The sequence below is a fragment of the Tamandua tetradactyla genome, chromosome 24, assembly GCF_023851605.1.
Source record: "Tamandua tetradactyla isolate mTamTet1 chromosome 24, mTamTet1.pri, whole genome shotgun sequence".
Lineage (NCBI taxonomy): Eukaryota > Metazoa > Chordata > Mammalia > Pilosa > Myrmecophagidae > Tamandua > Tamandua tetradactyla.
This window is the reverse complement of record NC_135350.1, coordinates 32,161,929-32,172,292: the sequence shown is the minus strand read 5'-3', so window position 1 is coordinate 32,172,292 and position 10,364 is coordinate 32,161,929. Positions and strand designations below refer to the sequence as shown.

The 10,364-nt window shown below is 38.5% G+C and overlaps 1 pseudogene; it reads left to right on the top strand.

The window, feature by feature from the left end:
• Nucleotides 1-1,269: 1,269 nt before the first annotated feature.
• LOC143668174 (mothers against decapentaplegic homolog 2-like) lies at nt 1,270-3,850 on the top strand (annotated as a pseudogene).
• The last annotated feature ends 6,514 nt before the right edge of the window (nt 3,851-10,364 follow it).

Below are 10,364 nucleotides of genomic sequence, written 5' to 3'. Positions count from 1 at the left end.
TCTGAACATTACTTATAACCAAAAACAAATTAACGCACTATATTTTGGAGTCATATTTCAAAATTTACCTGTCTCTTCTTGTCAAATCAATCAAATATTTTTTAAAAATATATGTGTGTACTCGATCATTATTAGAAGTTGAATGATTTCAAAATAATTTAGTTTGTTTCTACAAGTTGACTAAACTTTCAAGTTATCAAAGGCCCAAAGCAAGCTTTTGTTCTACTCCAAAATATTATTATTTAATATTAATTCCTTAATATTTCCATAGATTTGCTTGTGTATCCTGATATAGTTGATCTTTTAGCAGCAGGAAACACTGAAGAATAATTTGTGAATTTCAGGAGGCCAGTCAGAAATGGCTTGCATTTTTCACCGCTTAGAGGAACAATAGAAGCATATACTTCTGTTCATGGTTTGGTCCCCCTAGTGGACATCAACTAACACTGTAAATTAAAATTCTTACATAATAATCCAGTGGTCAAAGTAATAGAGACTAGTTGTAGATGTGACCGAGGGAACTAAAGTGTGGTCATGTACCTGTGCTATGTTGACTCTTACAGTTCACACTTGATATCTAATCAAAATTTTTTTTTTACCCACTGTTCTGAAATTTGGGGAAAACCTGTCAGAACAACCTTTAAATAATCTGTAAATCCATGAAAAAATGATAAACTTCCAATGTTAATAACTTGATGACTTAGAAAAATGTTGAAATAAGACAATTATATTTATTTAGGAACTTACTTGTTTCTTTATTTCCATCTACGCTTTGTTCCATGAGTCTTTTGTAAATTTGGCGACATACTTCCTTTCACTTCCCAAAACATATCTCCCTATTAAGACTTTGCAGTGGTTTGTAAAGTTTGCAAGAGTATTTCTTGAAGAGAAAACTCTTTCTTCCCATATAATGATACTCCTTAGGCTGTAATCTACCTTCCACAAACTTTCTAAAATAAATATGTGAATGAAAAATAGAATGAAATGAATCCATGATTTTTAATATGTCTGTTTAATGAAATTTGCTCTTAAAATACCATTTCTATGTAACATTTAACCTTTCCACATCTCCTTAAAAGGAAAGCAGCCCAGCCCCCTCCATCACATTCAAAAGAGGAAGGAACAAAAGGTCCCGGACCACCCCACCCACCCACCCACCCGCCACCACCCCATCTCCCCGAAACTCAGTGGGGCAAGACCTGGAGCCTCCATGCAGGTTAGTTAAAGGAAATTATTTTCTTAGTATGGATTGCTGCCTCTCGTAAGAACATGTTGTCCCTCATGCCCTTCACTCCACCAGTTGTGAAGAGGCTGCTAAGATGGAAGAAATCAGCTGGGGGATCTGGAGGAGCAGATGGAGGAGAGCAGAATGGATAGGAGGAAAAGTGGGTGAGAAAGCAGCTCAGAGTTTGGTGAAGAAGCTAAAGAAAACAGGATGATTAGATGAGGTTGAAAAGCTATCACCACTTGAAATTGTAATACTAAATGTGTATTACACATTTAATACCAAGCACTTGCTATGAAATTTGGGGATTGAGTACATCAAACACAATCGATCAGTGAGATACAACAGCTTTTACAGCTTCTCTTGATAGTCCGTCTTCAGGTTTCTCATCGAAAAGACTTGTCACATGCTATATCCTACTGGTTATGGTGCTGGCCTGATCTTCACAGTCATCATGAACTCAAAGCAATAGAAAACTGTGATTATGCTTTTAACCTTAAAAAGGATGAAATACGTGTAAACCCTTACCACTATCAGAGAGTTGAGACACCAGTTTTGCCTTCAGTATTAGTGCCTTGGCGTACTGAGATCCTAACAGAATTACCACCTCTGGATAATTATGCTCACTCCATTTCAGAAAATATTAATTTCCCAGCAGGAACTGAGCCACAGAGTAATCACATCCCAGAAACGCTGCCTCCTGGATATATCAATGAAGATGGAGAAACAATTGATCAACAGTTGAACCAAAGTATGGGCACAGGATCTCCAGCAGAACTGTCTCTTACAACTCTTTCCCCAGTTAATCATTGCTTGGATTTGCAGCCAGTTACTTACTCCTCAGAACCTGCATTTTGGTGTTCAATAGCATATTATTAATTAAACCATAGGGTTGGAGAAAACTTTCATGCATCACAACCCTCACTCACTGTGGATAGCTTTCCAGATCCATCAGATTCAGAAAAGCTCTGTTTAGGTTTACTCTCCAAAGTCAACCGAAATGCTACAGTAGAAATGACAAGAGGGCATGTAGAAAGAGGAGCGTGCTTATATTACATAGGTGGGAAAGTTTTTACTCAACGCCGAAGTGATACTGCAATCTTTGTGCAGAGCCCTAATTGTAATCAGAGGTACAGCTGGCTCCCTGGAACAGTGCATAAAATTCCACCAGACTGTAATCTGAAGATCTTCAACAACCAGGAATTTGCTGCTCTTCTGGCCCAATCTGTTAATCAGGGTTTTGAAGCCACGTACCAGCTAACTAAAATGTGCACCATAAGGATGAGTTTTGGAAAGGGTAGGGAGCAGAATATTAACTCAGGAGGGGACCCCTTCAGTGCGTTGCTCAGGCATGTCATAAAACTTCATCACCTATCAAGTTCCATCAAAAGACTTAAGGTAACAACTCTTCTGTCATAGTATTTGTGTATGGGTCCCATGGACTGTTTGCTGCCCAAAAATTCAAGAGAAAACAGGACTTGTGGAATCTGCTTCCTATATTCAAATATTAGATAGGAAAATTAATGTCCAGAAATACCATTCCATAAAGGAGGAAGAGAAGAAAAAAAGAAAAAATGAGGTTTTCCCTTGACTTCAAATTTTCTGGATATTTGAGGAAAAAAACAATAAAATAGTCTAAACATGGTGATAATCCCTGTTCATTAGAGTCTTGGAGATAATGCCTTCATAGAGTAAGAGACATTTCTAGAAACAAGACTTTACGACTATCGAAATCAGCAAAATAGACATACAGTAGTACTAATGCTAGGAAGAATATACATCAGAAACTAATTTGACAGCCTCCTGAGCCGAGAAAATATTCATATACTTTGTTTTAGGAATCCTTGTTTTGGAAATTTATCCTGAGAGAGAGAAAATGCTATATACACCAAAATGTTTTTTGCAGCATTATTTATACAGTAAAAAAAAAATCAGAAAAAAACTAATTAATAAAAGAATTATTATGTGTTTTATGGAACTAGGTGAGATTTATACAAATTTTTATAATTATGAAAAATGGTGTTATAAAAGAACACATTAAAAAGTAAAAACAAGCAATTTGTTCAATGTGAGTTTTAAGCTGTTTTGTTTTTTTTTTTTTCCATTTCTTTCTTTTGGTTTCAAAATAGAAGGAAAAGAGCCCCAGTCACTGAGCCTCTGCCAAGGACTCAGCAGCTTCCCCCTCAAGGCCCCTCGCTTCCCCATGCCCTGTTCCCACTGCCCTCCTTCTCCCGCCGCTGCCTTCCGTCGGCTGTTTCCACCAAGGAAAAGGAATGCTTTGGTGTGTCCCTCATCCAGAACCTCCACTCTGTTGACCCCTTTGCTGATGCAAGTAAAGGTGATGACCTGCTTCCCTCTGGGACTGAAGATTTTATCCATATAAGACGTCAACAGAGAAACAGCTGAAAGACCCTTAGCACTGTGCAGGGGATCGCTAGTGATCATGATACATAGAAACTAGTGAAGGCGTTTAAGAAGAAATTTGCCTGCAATGGTACTGTAATTGAACATCCAGAATATGAAGAAGAGATTCAGCTACGAGGTGACTGGTGCGAGGACATATGCCAGTTCCTTGTAGAGACTGGACTGGCTAAGGAGGACAAGACAGAGGTTCATGAGTTTTAAGTGTTTGTGGCTCACTGAAGCTTAAGTGAGTATTTTCTTGCAATGAGTAGAAAATTTCCCTTCTGTCCCTTGTCACAAGTTTAAAAACCTCACACCTTGTATAATATCATCATTTGGGGTCCACTTTTGACTTAGACTAGTGTACTCCTTCATGCAATAAACTATAAAGAGCCATGCTGTCTAGTCTTCAAGTTCCTCACTTAAACAGAGGTCAAGTAGAAGGCGTCTGGCAGTGTCCAGCCTGAAACAAAAAATTATGGGATGTTTCAGCCACGCCCAGCACCCCAAGCTTGCAGACAGCTGTGTTTGGCCAGAAGCTCCTTGGTCCTCCCTCTACAGAGTTCCCTGCCTGAGAGAATGTCATCACCTGACCAGCACTCAATGGAGCTGAGAAAAGATGGAGTGAGACAGCCATGGCATAGGTACCATGAGAAGGGAGCTTTTTGGTAGCAAAAGAAAGATCTGGTGTCTCCAAGTGGACAAGGTTGGCAGAGCATAGAGAGGCCACCTGCCCTCTAATAAGGTGATAGGACAGCTGGCTTGCCACCAGGGTCTTTGTTCTTTTTGACCAGACAGAATATCCTAGCTAAGAGTTGTCCAAACAAAGAGCCACCAGAATGTGCGGCCAATCTTCTATCAGAGTTAAACTACTGACAAGGAAACAAATTTCAAACTGATGTATTGGTCATAATGTAGCTAGTTACAGAGCTTGCATTTTATTAGCAACAGCTGCCCAATGCCATGTTGAGTAAAGCTGGTTTTTGAGGGTCCCCCTTCAGTTTAATGTTATGTAATGTATTTAAACTTTTATTTAAATAAAACTTGTTTTCAGAAACATCAAAAAAAAAAAAAAGAAGGAAAAGAAAAAGAAGAGGAAGAAAAGAAATCAAACCATTTAGATCCAGTAGAGTCTTTGTAGGTAGAAGCAAAAATAAAAGATAATAGAGCTTATCTTTCTCCAATATCGCAGGGACATCCTCCACACAAAAAATTAATGTTCTGTAGCTGAAGATGTGATGAAACCCCTGAAAATGAGCTCCACTGATGCAGAAGAGCAACAGCATCTGGTTTCCAAATGGCTAGACATAGGTTACATGACAGCAAGAGTTGTAGACACCTCATTCCTGACTAGATCCCCCAAAAGCAATCAGGTGTGGTAAATACTAATTGTTGAAGAATGGAAAGAAAGAAAAACAGAGAGAAGGGAAAGAAAAAGGAGCAGAAGAGAAGAAAGGTGTTTTAGTTTGCAAGCTGCCAGAATGCAATATATCTGAAAAGGAATGGCTTTTAAAAAGGGAAATTTATTAAGTTGTAAGTTTATAGTTCTAAAGCCATGAAAATGTCCAAATTAAAGCAAGGCTATAGAAATGTCCAATCTAAGGCATCCAGGGAAAAATGCCTCGGTTCAAGTAGGCCAATGATGTTCAGGGTTTCTCTCTCAACTGGAAAGGTACATGACAAGATCTGCTAGCTTGCTCTTCAACGGCTTCCCCGGGGCTCTATCTTTTCTGTTGGCTCTGTTGGTTCTGGTGGCTCGAAAGATTTCCAAAATGATTCCGTCTTAAAGGACTCCAGCAAGCAACCCCACCTTGAATGGGTGGAGATACATCTCTATGGAAACCATCTAAGCAAAAGTTACCACCCACAAGTGGGGGGGGGGGGTCATATCTCCATGGAAACAATGTAAAAAGTTCCACAAGAAATGTTGAGTGAGGGTTAAAGGACTTGACTTTTCTGGAGTACACAACAGATTCAAATAGGAACAAAAAGTAAGGAAGAAGTGAGTGAAGGCAGTTGCATCACAACCACAGAGAAGGGGAAGGCTTGCTCTGATAGAGGGATTTTGTCACTATGGTGTACAAGCAGCCGTGGCAAAATTCTGCAAATAACACAAATGTATTTTGTGCACATGGCAGCAAGTGGCTTCAGTACACATTATAAAAATTTTATCTACTCTTCTAGGTTTCTGCCCGTAAAAGTGTGAAAACGGTTAGTAATGTTTAAAGCATCACGCAAATATGAGATAGTGATATTACTGTTACTGTTGTTTTAGCAGGAGTGACAGTAGCTAAGATTTATAGAGTATTTACAATAAGGTAGACACTGTTTTAACTGCTATATATACATTAGTTCATTGACTCCTCACAACAACCCTAGGAGGTGGGTTCCATTTTATTCCTATTTTACATATGAGGAAAATGAGGTACAAACAGGTTAATTACCCAGGGACCCAGAATTACGAAATGACAGTCAGGTTTTAACCAGTAGTCCTAGCTCCAAAAATCTGTGTACTTAATCTCTGTATCTCTCTTTAATAACAATAGGAATGCTAGTAATAGCAACAAATACATAACAAGAATCTGACTAGAAATATAAGAACTATATCCAGTAGAACCAAATTATTATGACCTCAATTTGGGGTAAATTCTAAATTATGATCATTACTAAATTGCCCAACATTCAATAAACATGTAGACATTATCCCTTAGGTTTCTTTTAAATACTATTTATTATTTTAATTTATTTTTTGCATGGGCAGGCACCGGAAATCAAACCCAGGTCTCCGGCATGGCAGGCAAGAACTCTGCCTGCTGAGCCACCGCGGCCCACCCTCTTTTAAATAGTTTTTATTGAGATAAAACTCACTTAACAAAATTTACAACCTTATCTACTTTAAAGAGCAAATAATGTAGTTTTTAGTGTATTCACAATATTGTGTAACTATCACCACTATTTAATGCCAGAATATTTTCATCACCCTCCAAAAAAGTCCCATATTTCCCAATTTGTTTCTGCCCCACCCACCATCCTCTGGCAGCTACTAATCTACTTTCTGACTCTATGGATTTTCCTGTTGTGGATATTTCATGTAGAAGTGGAATTATATAATATGTGGCCTTTTGTATCTAGATTCTTTTACTTAACATAATATTTTCAAGGTTCATCCATGTTGTAGCATGTATCGGTGCTTCATTAGATTTTTTTTCATATTTGAGAAAATAAAGCAGCCAAAAATGTCCTCTTGCAGAATTAGCTGTTGCTATAGATTAATATTTACAATGAAACAAGAAAATTGACAAGGCTCTGCACCAACTTGTAACAAGGAAATAATGTATTTAATCCAAAATATTCATTTATTTAATTATTTAATTTTTTTAAAATAGTGAACAACTTATAAACTTTCAAAGGCATTGGATTAAAGGGAGATTTGCCTTTTTCTTTAAAAACAGCTTGCATATAGATGTTTGGAAGTTCCCCAGTTCTGAGTGATAAAAGATGCAGGTTTGTACAAATGTGCCATTCTGCAGGGATATTTGGAAGTGGATTAGCTGTATAAAATATTTAATAAATTGTATTAATTTCAAATTTACTTGAAGTTATAAAGATCAAAATAGCAAATGCTCTCATCTGCCATAAAAGCACTACTGATAACTTTAGCATTAGTCTTTGTAATATTCATCATCATTATTTTCCCCTGAATGAAAATAGCTTCCTACATTAGGATTAATTGATTTACTTCTATCTTAGGTAAAATGTTCATTTCAATTATATACTTTGATATTAAAAATAAGAGTTAAAAATGAGTTTCTTAAACCAGAAAAGATAAAAATTAATCTTTTATAAATTTTCTTTTTTGTCATTAAAATGTTTTTTATTGCTTTATAAATGGACTTTCAATTTTTAATAGACCTAAAAAATATAAGTACCAATATATTAGAGCAAACACCAAAGTGCTGCAAGAGAGTGGGTTATTCAAAGAATGAATGGCCTTTGATTAATAAAGGAAAGGGATAGAAGTAAAATTAATGAAGTGCCAGGAACTGCCTTAGCTGCGTCTAGTCCATTATCTTATTTCAGTGGTTCTCAGGTGTGGCTCCCAGCTCATCACCAGCAGCATCACAGGATACTTGTCAGAAATGCAATTCTTGGCCCCAGCTCAGACCTACTCAGTCTGAATCTCTGAGGTTGGTGGGGCCAAACAATCAGTATTTTAACAAGCCCTCCAATGGTCACAATGTCCCTATGAAATTAATAATTTCTTCATTTTACAGCAAAGGTTAAACAACATCCTAATAATACATAAAAAGGGGGAAGTGGCACACTTAAAATTCAATGACAAAAGGGCGGAAAAGAAATTTAATAAAATAAGGTATCAGTGGCTAAGAAATTTCAAATAGGGTCAACAGGCTATTCTGGAGGTTACTCCTATGCAAGCTTCAGCACGATATTGCTGATTGAGGTAGTATGCCAAGCCCCACCAATGATATTCCTGAAAACCAACCAGGGCTTCATCTGAAACTTTATAAAAGTTTCACCCTCGGCACTTCCGGAGAAGATGGCGGCTTAGTAAGATGCGCGGGTCTTAGTTCCTCCTCCAGAAAAGCAACTAAAGAAACAGAAACAATACGAAACAGCTCCCGGAGCCACGACAGAGACCAAAAAGACAGCATCCCCCATTCTGGAACAGCTGAACGGGCAGGGAGAATCCGCTGCGGTGAGATACCCGAGGGGCGCGCGTTTTCCGGCCGGGGCGGCTGGCGACTGGGGTCCCCTCCACGCACGTGGCTCCCCGGGCTGACTGGGAACGTTGGATAGCGGGGCCCTCCCGGGCCAGCTGGGCAATTAGGACCGGCACTCTCCCAAGCCGCGGCGGCCAGCGACCCCCGCCTCCACGCGCGGTTTCCCGGGCCGACTGCCGTGCAGACAGACGAGCGCCACGAGCGCCACCTACTGGGCAGGAAAAGAAAAACAGAGCCCAGAGATTCCACAGAAAAACCTTTCAACCAGCCGGGTCCCACACCCAGGGAAATCTGATCAAATGCCCAGACACCAGCAGAAGATAATGGATGACGCTCGGAAAATTGAAGATATGGCCCAGCCAAAGGAACAAACCAATAGTTCAAATGAGATACAGGAGCTGAGACAACTAATGCTGAATATACGAACAGAAATGGAAAAACTCTTCAAAAACCAAATCAATAAATTGAGGGAGGACATGAAGAAGACATGGGCTGAACAAAAAGAAGAAATAGAAAATCTGAAAAAACAAATCACAGAACTTATGGGAGTGAAGGACAAAGAAGAAAAAATGGAAAAAACAATGGATACCTACAATGGTAGATCTAAAGAGACAGAAGCTACAATTAGTGAACTGGAGGATGGAACATCTGAATTCCAAAAAGAAACAGAAACTATAGGGAAAAGAATGGAAAAACTTGAGCAGGGGATCAGGGAACTGAATGACAATATGAAGCGCACAAATATACGTGTTGTGGGTGTCCCAGAAGGAGAAGAGAAGGGAAAAGGAGGAGAAAAACTAATGGAAGAAATTATCACTGAAAATTTCCCAACTCTTATGAAAGACCTAAATTTGCAGATCCAAGAAGTGCAGCGCACCCCAAAGAGAATAGACCCAAATAGGCATTCTCCAAGACACTTAATAGTTAGAATGTCAGAGGTCAAAAAGAAAGAGAGGATCTTGAAAGCAGCAAGAGAAAAACAATCTGTCACATACAAGGGAAACCCAATAAGACTATGTGTAGATTTCTCAGCAGAAACCATGGAAGCTAGAAGACAGTGGGATGATATATTTGAATTACTAAAAGAGAAAAACTGCCAACCAAGACTCCTATATCCAGCAAAATTGTCCTTCAGAAATGAAGGAGAAATTAAAACATTTATAGACAAAAAGTCACTGAGAGAATTTGTGACCAAGAGACCAGCTCTGCAAGAAATACTAAAGGGAGCACTAGAGTCAGATACGAAAAGACAGAAGACAGAGGTATGGAGTAAAGTGTAGAAAGAAGGAAAATCAGATATGATATATATAATACAAAAGCCAAAATGGTAGAGGAAAATATTATCCAAACAGTAATAATACTAAAAGTTAATGGACTGAATTTCCCAATCAAAAGACATAGAATGGCAGAATGGATTACAACCCAGCAATACCACTGCTAGGTATCTACTCAAGGGACTTAAGGGCAAAGACACAGATGGACATTTGCACACCAGTGTTTATAGCAGCATTATCTACAATTGCAAAGAGATGGAAACAGCCAAAATGTTCATCAACAGACAAGTGGCTAAACAAACTGTGCTGTATACCTACGATGGAATATTATGCAGCTTTAAGACAGACTAAACTTATGAAGCATGTAATAACATGGATGGACCTAGAGAACATTATGCTGAGTGAATCTAGCCCAAAACTAAAGGACAAATACTGTAAGGTCCCACTGATATGAACCGACATTCGAGAATCAGCTTGGAATATATCATTGGTAACAGAGACCAGCAGGAGTTAGAAACAGGGTAAGATAATGGGTAATTGGAGCTGAAGGGATACAGACTGTGCAACAGGACTAGATACAAAAACTCAAAAATGGACAGCACAATAATACCTAAGTGTAATGTAACTAGGTTGGAACACTGAATGAAGCTGCACCTGAAATATGGTTTTTTGTTTGTTTGTTTGTGTGTTTGTATCTTTTGTTTTTGTTTTTTCTTTTTC